An 18,306-nucleotide genomic window follows, 5' to 3' on the forward strand; every position below is an offset into this window, starting at 1 on the left:
CCAAAATCTCAAAGGCAGCACACCTCAATGTGCCAGACCGGTGGTCAGTGGTGCCTCCTTCACTGAGAAGAGTGACCTAGACAATTTGGCTGACACATTCAGCTCAAACTTTACCCTGCCTCCCCCATTGAAATATTTACTAGCATAACTCCCCCAGCTATAGGCAGACAGTAGGTTCTGACAGAGATCATTAAGGGCAAAAAAAACAGCCTCAATGGGCCCTGACAATATCCTGAGATGCCTACTAAATAGCTTGAAGCATGGCCTATAAGGACCACTTGCATCACTTTTCAGCTGTAGCCTCAAAACAGGCTTTGTACCATGAGAATGGAGGACTGCAATGGTTATCCTACTTTCATAAGAGTGACCATCAGCTGATACCAGAAACTATAGACCTATTAGCCTGACTAGTCCAATATGCACAGCCATGGAACAAATTATCATGGAAGTGATAAGATAGGCAACCTTCAGATACTGGACCCAACCCTTTATCAAGTGAAGTTCTACTATACCTAGTGGATGAATGAGGGGGAAATGGTGCATACTGCCTACCTGGATAAGTTGTTCAATATAATACCCCACTCTGGTATAGGTGACAAACTCACCAAACTGGGCATAAACCCTTTATATAGGTTTATAGGTTTGTACTAGGATATCGGCCCTAGGGCCTATACAAGCCTAGCCATAATTCTCTGGATATTTCTTCCCACAATATTTACTTCCTTGGACCCCTGTCTAGCAGGGTGACTGACGTGATCCCTGAGGTGAATTTCCTATCTCCCATCCAATCATCAAAGTTCCTTTTGAAGAGGGCCAAGGAGGCGGTCTGACATGTATGGGCAGTCTATTCCAGAGAATGGGGAGTCTCTGGGACAGGAACCTATCCCTCCAGCATGTTTTGTTCATTGTGATGACAAGGTTTAGATCCCTGGAGCGTGTGGCTCTGAGGGATTGGGATTTCTTTAAGTGGGGCATGTCTAACAGCTTAGGGTTTGATATGGCCTTGTATGTTAAGCAGAGATCACCTCTGAGTAGACGGTATGCCACAGAGTATAGCTGGAGTTTTTTTAGACAGTCAGCATAGGGCATCTACTTTAGGCCTGTGATTCTTTTTAGTGAGGTATTTCTGTGGCCTTTCCAGCTGTTGCAGATGTCTTGTGAGGTACATACCAAACTGGGCATTGTACTCTATAATGGGTCTAATGAGGGATGAGTATAGTGGGACAATGACCTCCTTTTTTTTCTGGTTGAAAAGCCCCTAGTGATGAGGTGTGCACACAGAAGGATTTCCTGACTGTTGTGGCAATGTGGTTATCAAAAGTGAGACCACTGTCCACCTGTGTCCCCAAGTCTCTCATCACACTTTCGGTGTTTAGTGTACTGCCACCTATGTGGTAATTCATGGGTATGTGGCTTTCCCCAAAGGAGATAACTAATACATTTCTTGGCATTAAGCTTGAGCCCATTACTCTGGCACCAAGCATCTGTTTCTGTAAGGCTCTTTTGTAGAATATCCACACTTGGGGATTCAATAATGGCTCCCAGTTTGCAGTCATCCTCGAACTTTGTTAGCCAGAGTCCCTTAGTGTTGGCCTGTACTTCAGAGAAGTAGATGCCAAACAAGAGCTGTCCCAGGAGTGAACCCCGAGGTACTCCACTTGTCACCTATATGGAGTTGGATTTGGAGTCTGCTACTTTTACAGTCTGGGTTCTGTCAGTAAACCAGTTGGCAACCCATCAAGTGATGTAGGGATTTATGCCCAGCTTTGTAAGTTTATCTATGATCCCAGAGTGGGGGATGGTGTCTAAGGCCTTGGCGAGGTTCAGATAGGCTGTGTGGACTGCCTTACCCTTGTCCACAGCTCTGGAGATTCACTCAAAGAAGTCGGCCAGGTTCAGGAGACTAGATCGGCCCTTCACAAATCCAAACTGGGTGGGGTCCAGTGTTTGCAGGTTGCCAATGTCTTTGTTTATAAATTCCATGATAATGTGTTCCATGCCCTTGCAGATCAGGCTTGTCAGACTGATGGGACAGTAGTTCCTGGGATCCAAGGTGGATTTCCCCCCCCTTGTGGAGTGGGATAACTGTAGCTGTGTGCCACTTAGTGGGCACGAAGCCTGAGGTGAGGCTGTGATTAAACATGACACTTGGGTGAGGTGCCAGTTAATTTTGTAGTTCATGTAGTGCACAGCCCGGGATGTCATCTGGTCCCATGGATGCTGTATTCTTAGCTTTGGAGAGTGTGGTTACTACCTGTGTGGCCGTGAATTTGGCAATCTTTTGGTATTGAGATGGGCCCTTTAGGGGGTGGGAGGGGGGTGAAGTTGGCACTAAATTGATCTGCCAGGATATTGGCAATATCCTTGGGAATCAGTATATTTAATGCCATTCTGTTGTACCTCAGAGCAGATCTGAGCGTTGCCATTTAGATTCTTGACAACTATAAAATGCCTTGTGGTTTTTGGAATCTTTAGCAATTTTATTTTCGTAACTAGCTTTGGAGGATTTTATGAGGGATCTCTGCTGCTTACTGGGGCTGATAAGGGAGGGTGGCCTAATGGTTAAGGTGTTTGCCTTACAAACACAAGGTGCAGGGTTTGAGCCTCACAAGGGATAATTGGCTAGGCTTAAAATGGCTCTCAAGGACAGTTAGCCTAGTACTAATCTATGAACCTATAAGAGTTTTTTGCATCCTGGGATTTTCCTCTTTTCTGCAACAGTTTCTTCCTTCTGTTGTATAGTTTATGGCAGGGGACAACCAGATTGGCTTCCTTTATTTTGGAGGAGAGTGCCTTGACTCTATTTGGGATGGCATGATTTATGCAAAAGTGGATGTGCTCATACAGAACTTTCAGCTCATCTGCATGGGTGTCATGAGGTTTGTCACTTCTGACTTGAGTAGCATGAAGTTGGCTTTAGAGAAGTTTTTTTTACAGAGGTTTCATTACTGGGTGGGGTGGGATGTGGATGTCAAGGGTGATTTGCTTATGGTCAGACCTGACCAATGAGGGGTGACCACTTGGTGTGGAGCATTTATCTCCCATGTTGGTAATGACCAGGTCTAGGATATTGGAGCCCCTGGTAGGACAATGGATTAGTTGATCCAGGGCATTGGAATTTATGAATTCCAAGAACCGTTCGGAAAAGGTTTTCATACCAGAGTAGTTTTCCCAGTTAATGGCAGGGTAGTTACAGCCAAACACCCTAATACTGGGTGGTATCATTCTGGGCGAAGGCAGGATACTACTTGGGGCTAGGGTGACTTACTGGGTTGGCAGCTTGCTCACAGAATGAACCCAAGAAGTTAGGATTGGTGTGACCACTTTTTGCTAAGGCAACAGTCATCAGCGGGGTACCTCAAGGCTCCATGCTGGGAGCGGTCCTATTTAGCATCTACTTCTGTAAGGTAAAGTATAATGTCAAGAGGCCTTGGCTGACTATGTTAATAGATGACTGCAAATTGGGAGCTATCCTAGATTTTCTCCCGTGACACAAACTTCTTACAAGAGGGTCTAACACAGACAAATGATTGGTTCCAAAGTCATGGATTAAAACTTGACAAGAAATGTATTGTAATGCATTTTTGGAAAACTGCCACCCAGGCTAAATACTCCTTCAATAAGACACCCATAAAAGTTGACCCAGTAGTCAATCTGGGAACATGGGCAGAAATCTGCCCTTTGACCAAAATGTGGCCAAGGTGGTAAGAAAATTGTTCTGTGTCACCTAACTTACAAGTAAGGGCATAGCATCCAGGTTCAAGGAAGTCGTACTACTTTACTTGGCCCTTATTGGACACATCATTGAGTATAATGCCCCTTTGGCATGTACCTGACCAGTCATGGGCAACAGTTGCAACTCCCACAAAGGTTCCTTACCAGGAGAATCCAGGGTATAAACCTTTTGTCCTGTATGTATCACCTTAAAGCCATATCTCTTGTACTCTAGGGTACTGATCTATGCCTGGCATGCAAGGCATACTTGGATCCCGCCCTGATGAACCTTTTGCTCATCTGCAAAATAAACGGCATCAGAACCACTAGATCCAGGGATTTAAATTTTGCTTGTGTCATAAGGCATGTTGGCGAGACAGATGCGTCTCGGAGGATCCCCTTCCTCTGGAAGAAGCTCGCCATTTATGTGAAGCAGAGACTATCCCTAACTCTTAAGTGTAGCAATTTGAAATTCATCCTGGGTCTGGACCCCATGTCTAACATACCCTCCATCCATATAACCTCTAGAACCTTCCTAAATAACATACCACCTCTTAAACACCCATGATACACAGGGACACAACTAGTTTGGATTGCATGGCTAGGTTTATAAAGGCCCTAGCTGCTGTTAGCCTTGTATATATCTATGAACTGAGTTATATGACCATTTGCACTTTGCCAGTGCCCACCCTCTGTACAGGCCCCTTCTCTAGAAGAACCAGATCTGTCAAACCATAGCTGAATTTGTGAATACTCCTCCAATCATCTAGTTTCTGTTCAAAAGATAACTGGCCAGATTCTAAAAGGTGACTTACTCCTGGTGTAGGCCTGCTTTACAGATGGACCGTTCCCCGGATTAAGTCCCTGAAACTTAAGTCCATGTCTTTTAGAATATGGCCCATTGTATCACACTGGAAGCCTATTCCTGTAGTGGGGAAGGGTCTGTGTCATGAACATGTCTTTCCACCTAGTTTTGTCCACTGAAGATTAGATCTCTGGTTCTGATATTTGTAGGACTATTTATTTTATGGGTATACAAAAGCTCCAGGACTGTTGGGGCCCTAATGACTCATAGGTTCATAGGTTGATACTAGGCTATCTGCCCTAGGGCATTTATAAGCCTAGCCAGAGTGTGTTTGGCTTTCGCCACCCTTTTAGATTAGTTGACTGTGCCTCTGTACAGTAGGTCACAGAAGATAGCCTTTTTGAGGTTAGTTTACTGTGCCTCTGTCTAGTAGGGACACAAGAGATCCCAGGGGTAAACCTACGATCTCCCATCCTCTCGTCAACATTTCTCTTGAAGAGGGTCATTGAGGGACTCTGCCTAACATGGATTGGGATTTTGTTCCAGGGTGAGGGGAGCCTCTGGGATATGAATCTGTCCCCTCCAGCATGTCCTATTTATTTCTGTGCTGAGGTTTAAGTCCCTGGAGCATGTAGCTCTAAGGGATTTGGATTTCCTGAGATGGAGCATGTCTATTAATTCTGGGTTGGACATGGCTTTATACGTCAGGCACAGATCACCTCTGAGTAGGCAGTAAGCAACTGAGTAGAGCTGGAGTTTCTTTAGCCTAACTGCGTAGGGCATCTGAGTCCCTTGATCCTCTTGGTGAGGTACTTTTGGGGTCTTTCCAGTTGCTGCAGGTGTCTGGTAAGGTACATCCCAAATGGGGCATTGTATTCAATTATGGGCCTGATGAGTGATGAGTAGAGGGGCACAATGACCTCTCTTGATCTAGATGTGAACCCTTTTGTGATAAGGTGGGCTATATAGAAGGTCTTTCTAATCGCAACGTGATTGTCAAAGGAGAGATTGCTATCTACTTGGGTCCCCAAATCCCTAATTACTTCCATACTTAATGGATTACCACCTATGTGTAATTTGTGGGCACTTTGTTTTTCCCAAAGGGGATGACTATGCACTTTTTGGCATTTAGCTTTAGGCCATGGCTCTGGCACCAGTTATCCGTCTCTGTGAGACCCTTTTGGAGGATGCTTGTCAGTCTGCAAGTCAATTATGGCACCCAGTTTGCAGTCCTCTGCGAACATGGTCAGCCATAGTCCTCCCATGTTAGCCTGTACCTCAGAGAAATATATACCGAACAAGAGAGGCCCCAGGACTGAGCCTTGTGGGATGCCACTTGTAACTGGTTTAGAGTCTGACATGGCACCTGCAATTCTGACCATGTGGGTTCTATCCCTGAGCCAGTTTGCAACCTATCTTGTGACATAGGGTTTGATATTTAAGCTGGTGAGCTTATTTATGATGCCAGAGTGGGGTATTGTGTCGAAGGCTTTTGCGAGATCCAGGTAGGCTTTGTGGACTACCTTCCCTTCATCTATGGCCTTGGTGACTGTTTCAAAGAAGTTGACCAGGTTCAAGAGGCAAGATCTGCTCTTAACAAAGCCGAATTGGGTAGGATCCAGTGTTTGGAGGTTCCCAATGTCTTTGTTTATGAGTTTCATGATACGCTCCATAGCTTTGCAGACCAGGCTAGTCAGGCTTATAAGGCGATAGTTTCCGGGGTCCATTGTGGCACCACCTTTGTGGAGTGGGACCACTGTTGCTGTACGCCATTCCTTGGGTACGTATCCTGTAGTAAGGCTGAGATTGAACAGTGACTTTGTGAGGGTTCAGTTCTTCTTGGAGTTTTGTGTAAGACACAGCCCGGGACACTGTCCGGTCCCATTGATGCTGTGTTTTTTGCTTTGGAGAGGGCAGCTCTCACCTGTGCATCTGTGATGTCCGGGAGGCTACACTCTGTTGGGATAGACATTTGCTCTTCTGGGGGGAAGGGGGGGGGGAGTTTGCACTGAACCTGTCTGCCAGGCTGTTGGCAATGTCTGTGGGTTCAGTGTATTTTTTGTCATTTTGAACCAACTCTGAGCATATCTGGGAGTTGCCAACCAGGTTCCTGACATAACTAAAGAAGGCCTTGTGATTACCTTTAGCATCTTGTGCAATTTTTCTTTCGAAGCTGGCCTTAGATGATTTTATGAGGGATCGTAGTTTCTTGCCAGTACTGATCAGAGATGCCTTCCCTTTTTGGGATTTTGCTCCATCATGTAGTAGCTTCCTCCTTCTGTTGTATAGCTTATTTATGGCTGGGGTCCACCAGACAGGTCTCCTGCCTTTGGAGGAATGAGTCTTGGTTTTATTTGGGATAGCATGATCCATGCATTCCTGTAGGTGTCCATAGAAAGTGTTTGTAAAGGATTCTGTGGTTTGGGTCGTATTTTCCACTGGCCCAGGGGCTTTGAAGGATTCCACCTCAGTTTTGAGAAGTGTGAAGTTTGCTTTTGAGAAGTTCTTCACCGTGGTTTCCTTGGCTGGGGGTGAGGATGGGATATGGATGTCCAGTGAGATTAATTTACGGTCAGATCTTACCAATGATGGGTATACCTCTGGTATGGAACAGAGTCCCCATGTTGGTGATGATCAGGTCCAATATGTCTTCCCCTCTTGTGGGAGTGGTGACAAGTTGTTCCATAGCATTTGAGTTTATAAATTCTAGGAACCATTGGGCAAGGGTGTTGGGGCTTGAGTAGTGCTCCCAGTCTATGTTTGGGTAGTTAAAGTCATAAATATAATGGTGTTTGGAGAGACCTTCATATTCTCCAGTGTTCTCAGGAAAGCTGAGGGGGTTCCTGACTTTGGGAGGGTGGTCTATAGCAGGCTACAAACTGAAAGGCACTTTTGCCCACTGTTAGTTGCACATGGATGGTCTCTGATGCTTCATGCAGTGCCGGAGGTGTGGGTATCTTTGAATATGGATACTCCCCCTCCTTTTGTGGTTCGGTCCGAGTTTTTTGGGGCCGAAAAGCATGGTATGAGGTATAACCTGGAAGTCCTGGGGTGCTCTCGGGAGCCTTAAACCAGGTTTCTGTTACTGCACAGATATCGATATTCTCCATACTGAGGAGAGCCTCGAGTGCGTGCATCTTGAGGTTTAGACTTCTGGCGTTGAGCAGCATTACCCTTGGTTTCTTTTTCTTTGTGTTGTCTCGGAAGGCAAAGTATAGATCTCCTCTCAAGAGTAAATAACATGCAAAAAAGTAGACCATGATTGCAATCTTTCCTGATGAGCTTAGTGTCTTCTGGTGCTGACCTTGGGTTAGGAACCTCCTGAGGTCTTTCTACTAATTTGATATGTCCAGTGAGATCTTTACCAAATGGACCATTGCATATAGTGATTGGTTTAATCAATTCTGTGTAGAAGGGAAAAGCGACCTGTTTTGGTCTGGATGATATTCCCCTGACAATTCAATTTGTGCCAAGTAGTAGGACTTCCTAACTATAGTTATTGCACTGTGAAGAAAAACTAGAGAATTGTCAACCCAAATTGAAGGTCCCTAACAACCTTTTCATTTTGGAGGGGATACTGTCTATATTGTATGTCATGGGGAGGGATGTCTAACAAGATATTTTTATCATTTAAATTATGCTCATTATTTATACACTGGGTATTTTACAAGGGCTAGTTCTTGCTGAAGGGCTTGGGTGTCAGAGGGAAACAGAGGATGACTCCCAGTGTACAGTTGCCCACAAATATGATCAGCCGGAGGTCTTGGCTCATGGCTTGGTGATAAATAATGTAAATCCCACAAAAGGGGCCCAAGCACAGAATCTTGGCAGGCAACACTAGTTATCTTTTTAGCTTGCTAACAATGGAAGCATGGGGAATGGTGTCAAATGCTTTGCCAGGTAAAGGTATGCTGTGTAAATGGTGTGGTTGCTGTTAACTACTTGCATTAATCTTTCAAAACAAGTTGACCAGATTCCTTGGACAGGATCTACCTTTTAAAAAGCCAAATTGCTGAGGGTCTAGTCTTATATTTTTTAATGTAATTTATCTTGTCAGTTATGTTTGCTTTGCAAATGACACTTGTTAGGCAAGTGGGTCTATAGTTATAGTGGGCCCACCCTTGTGAAGCAAGATCACACCCACCATGCAGCAAACCTAGAATACAAAGCCAGTGGCAAAACTTAGGTTAAATTGTTTTAAGATCACATCTGCCAGGGCCTGCTTAGTGCTGTTAGACAGGTATATTAATCAGTCCCACGGAGCAAGTATTTAGTAAGAGTACCTTTACTACATGCTATTTAGTGAAGGGAAGTTTGAGAGACTCAGGGATAGGTGGGCTATGGACAGTTGTCTCTGAAATTTGCACTAAATTTGTTTGATATTGCACATGGGATGTCTACTGGGTCAGAGTATGTGGTGCCATTTTTGATAAGTTCAAAGCCATTTTGTGTTTCTAAATTTTCTCACATGGCTAAAGATTTATAGTTTATAGGTTCATAGGTAGGTACTAGGCTATCTGCCCAAGGGCCTACGTAAGCTTAGCCAGCAAGGTTCCATAGCTTATGCCACCCAAGAAAGTTATTTTCCTGTGCCACTATCCAGCAGAGACAAAAGTGATCCCCGGGGTGTATTTACTATTTCCCATCCACTCCAAGATTTTTCTTGAAGAGTGCTAATGAAGAACTTTGCTTGACATAGATTGGTAGCTTGTTCTGGAGTATAGGAAGCCTCTGGGATAAGAATCTATCCCTCCAGCGTGTCCTGTTTATTGTGGTGACAAGGTTTAGGTCTCTAGGGCATGTAGCTCGGAGAGATTGGGATTTCCTTAGGTGTAGCATGTCCAACAGCTCTGGGTTTGACATAGCTTTATCTGTTAGGCAGAGATCACCTCGGAGTAGGCGATATGCTATGGAGTAAAGAGTTTTTTGAGGTGGTCAGTGTAGGGCATTTGTTTGAGGCCAGTAATCCTCTTTGTGAGGTACTTCTGTGGCCTTTCCAGCTGCTGCAGATGTCTTGTGATGTACATTCCAAAAGGGACGTTGTACTCTATAATGGGTCTGAGTGACGAGTAGAGGGGAACAATGACCTCTCTCTTTTTTCCTGGATGAGAACCCTTTTATTCTTGACTTCAGATGCTAACCCAAGTACATGAGCTGCCTTAGTAGTCCTAATAGGAGTTTTCTGTTTTTTCAAATTTTATGTTAACCTTGATGTGATAGTCCTTTTAATCTACCTATATTTTAGGTTGTCTGGGTTTATTTATGTTGGTGCACCAACAGGGTTGTTAAATTTCCCATTATATTTAGATCTGGTTGGGGCTGCCGGTTCTGTACAATTTTCTAAATGGGCAATGGAGACCGATCCTTTGTGAAGTCACTTGGTATGGCCACTTCTGAGATTATGGTACTAAGAGTCAATTTTGAAACTTAGAATTTGAGATTTGTACAGTTTGGTATCGGTATCTTTGGATTCAGAGATTTGAAGGGTGAAGGTCACAGGTTTATTATCCGACTCTACTGAGGAATGAGAATGGGTGTGATACAAGAGGGGAACATTGAGAGAGTGTGATTATTTGACTGTTGCCTCACTATCTCTAAATAAATTTATTTTCGTTTTCTTTTTGATGTATAGAATATGTTCTGGAACATCCTAACCTTTTCAGCAGGCATAAGAGATGATCTGTTCTGGAACATTCTGATTTCAGCAAGTTACTACCTTTTGATTATGAAACATGACTTGTTTACTACATTTGATTATGAAACATGACGTGTCTGGAGTTTTCTGGTAATGTACTAAAACTTGCAAGGTTATTGGAATATTCCAGTGTAGTATTTGAAATTTGACGAATCATTGTACTTGGCAGGATTTGCTGTTCCTTCTGGGGTGGGTGGCCAACACCACAGAATGGTCTAGCAAGATCCAGCCTACACTGGAAAAGTACTGATTCTCATGACTTGTGGTAAACAACCTGGTTATATATAGATGGGATTCTCCACATTTGGGCAGAAGCCTCACCTGTGGAGTGGACGCACTGCCCAGGACTGTTTTCCCGATGACTCCTGCCTAACTGCAGCGGGGCTTCCCAGTCGAGACTGAAGACAGGATGAAACTTTATCGGTGATGTATAACTTTCTTTAAATGTATTGTCTAATTCTATTTTTTTCTATTGAATTCTCTATTTTAGTAAAATAGAGTGAGTGTACTTTTCTGCTCTTAGTAAACAGTTTAACTTGTTAGTTTCCTTTGTGTCAGTAGAAATAAAGTTTGTATAACTTTTGGTGAATAGTGTTTTATTTTGAATCCCGCTCATTAGGCAATACATTATTTTTGGCGTAGACAGCAGGATTCAAAATGTTTAGAAGGAAATGGCAGTTTTCGAGGTAGAAATTCCAGGATGGGACCAGGACCTGTACAAGGCATTAGCTTTGGAATGGTCAGCTGGTACAGGATTAAGTGAGAATTGGGATGTTTGTTTAAAAGATGCCGAACCAGGTTTGGTGCAAGCATGCCTACAAAAAGGTTTTTATTGAAAAAGGGAAAGAATTGAGTGCCGTATACAGATGGGGCTGGATCCTCTTGACTGCATACCGAAAATTACATAAAGATAAAATGTGTAAGTGTGAACAAATAAAACAATTGGAGAAATGGATAGTAGAGTTAGAAAAACAAAATGTAATCTTAGTGTCAGACTAAATTATTAGCATACAAAACAGACATGATCAGCATGTAACAGGAAAGGCTGCTATACAGGTAGCGAGATACAAATGTTGTAAACGAAGAGGTAAAAGTTAAAGTACAAATGTCAATAGCCAAGGCAGGTTCTGACTGGGACCAGACCACTGGGACGGAGAGGTTTGGTATTCTTCTGATTCTCCATCCCATTTGGACTCTGACAATGAAAATAGTATTTCCCAGGGAGAGGAGGGACAGAATAAAGGAGGACCAGTAAGGTAAAACCAAGTCTTCGGCGACGGAAGCAAATGGTTCTTGGGGCACAAGGGCTCCAGGCAGGGCAGGAAGAAGTTCATTAAAAAGATTTTACTCAACAAGAAATGAGTGATTTGAAAGGTTTAAACAAAAACCTGGAGAATCGTTGGCAGCATGGTTAGTGAGACTTTGAGTTTGGGGCTACTGGAGTAGAAATAGACAAAATGGATACCAACGATTTGGTATGTTAAGTAATCTGTCAGTACAGGATGCATTTTGAAATTATGACAAACGGGGAAATGACACGTCTTTTTAAAATTATAGCAGATTGCTGTGCTGAAAAATATCCTACAGAAATGAACTGGCCTCCTAATGACAGGCCATGGTACACATTACGAGATGCTATTCAAAGACTATGAAAACTGCTTTACTTGTAGGAACCGCTGATGCATTACTACAAAATGCTTTGTTAGAAACAGGATTATTAAGCTAGCCCCCCCGCCCAGCTTATAAAACGATAATATTGACATACTTAGTGAGACAGGAAATGCTATTTCTCAACTTATTGAGTGACTGTGGCAGTTAGGAGAGCTAGGAGAATGGGGACCAAAACAGTTAAATAGTGATAGACGAGAAAATAAAAGTGCTGGACACAGAAGCTCGAGTGTCCCAAAAAGATATGTTCACTGTGTTGTTGAAAGATGGAGTGTCAAAGAATGAGACTGATGGGAGAGAGACTCCGGCAATGTGGGAGATGTGCAGAAAACGAGGTTTGAATAAGAAAGGCAAACTGAAAATGTAGAAAGACGGGAGGAGTATGTAGCAGACAGTAAAACTGAAAATAGGGAAGATGTTTCAGCACTTCCTTCTGCTCCACCTGCAATGTATCCTGATTTGTCAGGTTTACATTTCGACTAGGAAATTGGACAAGTTCCAGTAAGTGGATGGGCACAGCAGGATTTTAGACTATATGTAGACCTGACAATATTTTGGAAAAATAAAAATGAACAACAGGTCTGAGCTCTAATTGATACTGGAGCAGAGGCCTCATTCATTTATGGTAATCCAAGTTTATTTAAAGGGTGACAAGTTACTATTACAGGACTTGGTGGAAAGCAAATCAAAGCTGTTCAGACGGTTAGAAATTAAAAAAATAGGTTGATTTGCCAAAGAAAAAGTACTCTGTCTTAATAGTACCTGCCCCTGAATACACAATAGGAATTGACATTTTAAAGGGCCTGACATTGAATTTATCGGGCGGACAGTATCAATTTGGCATTGAGCCATATTTTTCAGTCAAAACAGTTGCAGTAGGAAAAAATGCCACCCATGGAATTGCCTTCAGCAACAAAGGTAATTAGTTTAAAGCAATATAGAATCCCTGGGGGGCATAAGGAGATACGTAAAAACAACAATTCAGGATTTATTAAATACAGGTGTTTTTAAACTACTAAGACAGCATGAAATCTAGTTTGATCTGTCAAAAAGTCGGACGGGTCTTGGCGAATCACAGTAGACTACCGAAAATTGAGTAAATATACTCCTCCACTAACAGTGGCAGTTCCAGCTACAATTACATTAATAGAAACTATACAGAAACACCAGGGTACTTGGTATGCAGTAATAGATTTAGCAAATGCTTTCTTTACCATACCAATTGCAGAGAAGAAATATGATCAATTTGCTTTTACCTGGCAGGGACGACAATATACATTTACTCTGTTACCACAAGGATATTTGCATAGGCCTACTATCTGTCGCAAAATAGTGGCAGAACATTTTGACAAAATAGTTACCTCAGAATATTCAAATTTCACATTACATTGATATTCTTCAGAGAAATTCTGAACAAGAAGTGAGAGTATTTACAGATGGTAATCACATGAGAACAAAGGGCTGGGAAATAAATCCCAACAAGATTCAGGGACCAAACGGTGACATTTTGGGAATTCAGTGACCTCTGGGAATTCAGTGGCATCAGGGACATAAGAAGAAATGTTTTACCGAGGGCAAAACAAAAGAGTTTAGAATTTCCAACCCCTCGGGACAAAATGGAGGCACAGCACTTTAGGATTATTCAAATTTTGGAGACAGCATATTCCTCATTTAAGTCAAATACTCTCCCCATTGTACAAGGTGACTAGGAAAAATGAGATCTGGGGGGGCTGGTCAGCAAAAAAGCTTTTGAACAAGCAAAGCAGGCTATTCAAAAAGCATTAGATTTATGGCCCCTACAAGATGGGGAAGTAGTTACATGTATACGTGCAGGATCATTATGCTAATTGGATCCTTTGGCAAAAACCAGGATCAAAGCGGGTGACAGGAAGCAAGCATTATTAAATGGAAATGATATATTCAGGATAGGCAATGTTACATGAAAAAGTGGCTCGAATACCAATAGATCAACAACTTTCTGTTATGGACAAAGCTAAACCAGTCGGTGAGTCCCCAGTAAAATGGGGGATGCCATATGTGCAGGTACCACTTGAACAACGCAAACATGTTTGGTTTTCTGATGGGTCAGCAAAATATGTAGGAAATAAAAGATTTTGAAAGGCTGTGTCTTATAATCCAGTGGTTAATAGAATTTTAACATCTTCAGGGAGTGGCAAAAGTAGTCCGTATGCAGAATTATATGCTGTATATCAAGCACTGAAACAGGAGATGCTGGGTATATGTCATATTTGTATTGACTCTTGGTCAGTGGTAAATGGGTTGGCAACCTGGTTCCCTGGCAGAAAAATGACTTGAAAATTCTTCAAAAGAAATTTGTGGAAAATTATGGCAAATTATGGCAATCTGTTTGGGAAATGATAAATCAAGGTACTGTGACCGTTTATCATATTGATGTGCATTGTTCGGCAGATTCTCTAGAACGATGATTTAATTTTGTTACAGATGAACAAACCATTTTGGAAGTCAATATACCAGATGACTTTGAGCAAATGGGGATGGCAAAATGGGCACATCAGAAGTGCGGACATCTGGGAGAAAAAGCTACTTACAGGTGGGCACAAACGAGAGGAATTGCGCTTTCATTAAACTTAATTAAAACTGTTATATTACAATGCCCAATATGTCAGCATACCCAACAAAGATCTATACCTCCTATAGTTCAGGGGCATATAGGACGAGAAAAGTTGCCAGGACAAATATGGCAAATTGAATGAATATGTTGGTCCTTTACCATTAAATGTTGCCATGATATATGTAAAGCAGTAGATGGTTATTCTGGGTATCTTACTGGCTTTTCATACCGACGAGCGACACAAGTAAGTAATCTAAAAGCCTTAGATTTAATCATTTTGTATTATGAAATGCTTTTGCAAATACAAAGTGATAACGGTTCTCATTTTAAGGGGAAAATGGTACAGTATTTTGCAAAACATAATATTGAATGGGTATTTCATATACACTATTACCCGCAGGCAGCAGGGTTATTGAAAGAATGAATGGATTACTTAACCAATTAAAATGGGACTCTGCCTTCTGTGTGGAGTCTGCATGTCGAGTAGCATTCAAAAGACATGCGTAGGGCATGCGTGCCTTTGAAGGTTGGTCATTGAGCTGGCACCTCGGCACCGTAAAAATCTACTGCCAATCATTAGCAGACCGAAGTTCCGTTGTGGCGACCCCTAACCGGGAAAAGCCGGAAGAAGAAAAAAAATGGGACTCAAAACTGGAGAGAGAATTTTAAATATGGTAATCCAATTTCATAAACAGAAACACCATTAATGAAAATGTAACTCCAGCATTGCAGATGGAAACCATCACATATTGGGGAAACTCAAGCAGGTGCATTAGCTCCTACTAGAGCTACACCTGAGACTGCAGGACTGAGTTTATATTCAATGAATGCTTGCAAAATACCGCCAAGGTCAGTTCAACTGACAGACAAATTTAAATTCAAATTCCAACAAAGCATTTTGGTTGAATAGTGCCCCAATCAGTATTTGTTGTGGATGGAGTTATTGAGGCAGGTCACCAAGGGGAACTTAAAATTATTTTGTTAAATACTTCAGATGAGAATGTTCATGTATGGAAAAAGGATAGGATAGCACAAATATTTATTGTATCTGTGTTAGGCGGCACAGTCGCCAGAGGGCAGTCACTGCCTGTTGCTGCCTTTGACAGGAAACAAAAATCCAGTACGCATGAAATCAATTCGGGTCCAAAAATATGGGTCCATAAACCCAATAAACCACCCGAACAAGCAAAAGTTATTGCTACTGTGACAATCTTGTTACTTGGAGGGTAAGACGAGGTCATTTTTATGTTCAGGTATTGAATGATAGACAAGCTACAGTAATTCAGAACTACACAGACATAAAATGTAAGTATAAACAGACATACTGAAAACATTACTACTTTTGCCAGAACGGAACTGATATTTATAATCCATTAATTTACAAAACATCACAGTATTGTTTTGTATGAGTGCAACTCAAACTATAAATAAAATATGGGCGCCTCAAATAACTGTATTGAACAACAACCCTAGGGCTCATTTTGACCAAATAATTAAAGTGCCTTCTACATTTAAATATGTAGGACTAACATATCAAAAGACTGTATTATATTTTAATGTTACTTTTCCAAAAATAGGTAAATGTAAACAGAAACGAGCTTGGTATAGTACCTTATTAGGAGGTATTGGTACAGGGTTAGAACTTTAAATGCCATTGATATTAAAGTTTTAGCTAATCAAATCTGTAGGTCAAGATGTTACACAAATTATACATTTACAAGCACAATGGAATCCTACAGTCTGGTATACACAAACAGCTAGTTAGCTATAAAAATTTGTGGATCAATTTAATGCTTCTGTAGTTCATAATTAAATTTGACAAAAATAAGTTTGTAAATTGAACAACGTGCATCTTTGTTTCAATACAGAAGAATTTTGTGCAAACAGTTATTGCTTAATAATGAGCATATATGGAGACAATAATTCAGCAATTTGATACCTAGTACTAATTGAATAAGACTATTTTCTGAAAAAAAAACAAAATGAACAGATAATTTTTGTACAAGTTATATTATACATTATAATGTTACAAATGCAAAAATAATGTGTCGATTCGTAAACTTGCCATTGGTATTTGGACTTCCTGTGTATCCATTCCAATATTTGCTACCCCACATAGAAGGAAATTATATCGATTTCTCAAACCGAATGCACAAACTGGAACACTGTACTGAAAAGATGAATAGACTTATTTGTGGACAACATTCCCCTATATATGAACCATGCTTTCTTCAACTTTCCATCAATATTTGTAAATGGAATGTATTACCTTCTACTTTTGAAATTTTGTAAAAATAGCACTACAGTTTGTTTGACAAACCAAACATTGTATGCTTTAATCCTTTTGTAGGTTGTTTAGGTAATGTAACTCATTTAAATTGGCACAATGAAACTTACATTAGTTTAGCAAAAAAAACAGAATCTGATACTGCACACAATTGGTGGGACATATTTACTGGAAGGTCAACATCTTGTACCAAATTGTTTAAATTGGTTGATAAATCCAATATTAATTTTAATTATTTTGATTCTGACATTTGGGAATTGTGGCTTAACTAACTTTGTTTATAACGAGGCGAATATAGTTTTGAATGTCAGATATAAGTAAGTCAAAGGGGCCGAATGTGATAAGAAAGTGATCTGAAAGAGGGGAACATTGAGAGTGTGTGATCATTTGACTGTTGCCTCACTATATCTCGACATTCTTTTATTTTCTTTCTTTCTTTTTGAGTTATGTTCCAGAACATCCTAACCTTTTCAGCAGGCATAGGAGATGATTATCTTTTCCGGAACATTCTGATTTCAGCAAGTTACTACATTTGATTACGAAACATGACTTTTCTGGAGTTTTCTGGTAATGTAGTAACACTTGCAAGGTTATTGGAGTATTCCAGTGTAGTAATTGGAATCTGCAAAATCATTGTACTTGGCAGGATTTGCTGTTCCTTCTGGGGTGGGTGGCCAACACCACAGAATGCTCTAGCAAGATCCAGCCTATACTGGAAGAGTACTTATTCTCATGACTTGTGGTAAACAACCTGGTTATATATAGATGGGATTCTCCATACTCTGGCAGAAGTCTCACCTGTGGAGTGGATGCACTGCCCAGGACTGTTTTCCCAATGAAGACTCCTGCTCGACTGCAACTGGGCTTCACAGGATGAAGCGTTCTCTTTATCGGTGATGTATTCTTTAAATGTATTGTCTAATTCTATTTTCTATTGAATTCTCTTTTAGTAAACTAGAGTGAATTTACTTTTCTGTTCTTAGTAAACAAATAGAGTTTATTGGCTTGTTTCTTTGTGTCAGTAAAAATAAAGTAACTTTTGGCGAATAGTGTTTTATTTTGAATCCTGCTCATTAGGCTCAATGAATTCTATTTGAGGGTCTCTGTTTGGCTCGAGTTGATGTTGTCTCTAATAGATTCCAGAGTTGCATCAGGTCTGGGGGCACATTAAGTGAAAAACCTTGGTATGGAGGGATTGCTTTCTGAACATTTAAACAATATTCAGGAATTACAGACTTGGATGCACCTCAAATGCAGGGAAGTCAAGGCTGGGAATTTTGTTAATGAGACTCCTGGAACTGAGCAAAGTAACTTATTGTGATCCTCTCTTTGCATTTAAGTTTGTTACATTGGAATGCCCATCATCTAGACTTTGCCTAAAAAGACATTATGGGGCAGCAAAGTGTTTGTGGCAGTCTGCATTGCTAAGTTGGTGCTTTTTGTGAGATGGAGGCTTTCATGTTCAACACTTGCATCTCTCACAAACATAATGTTTTGTACTAAATAGAAGTTCATTATCTGAGCATCAGGCAGTTGCTACACTG

Source organism: Protopterus annectens, chromosome 13.part0 (assembly GCF_019279795.1).
Source record: "Protopterus annectens isolate FY-2018-M chromosome 13.part0, PAN1.0, whole genome shotgun sequence".
Taxonomy (NCBI): domain Eukaryota; kingdom Metazoa; phylum Chordata; order Ceratodontiformes; family Protopteridae; genus Protopterus; species Protopterus annectens.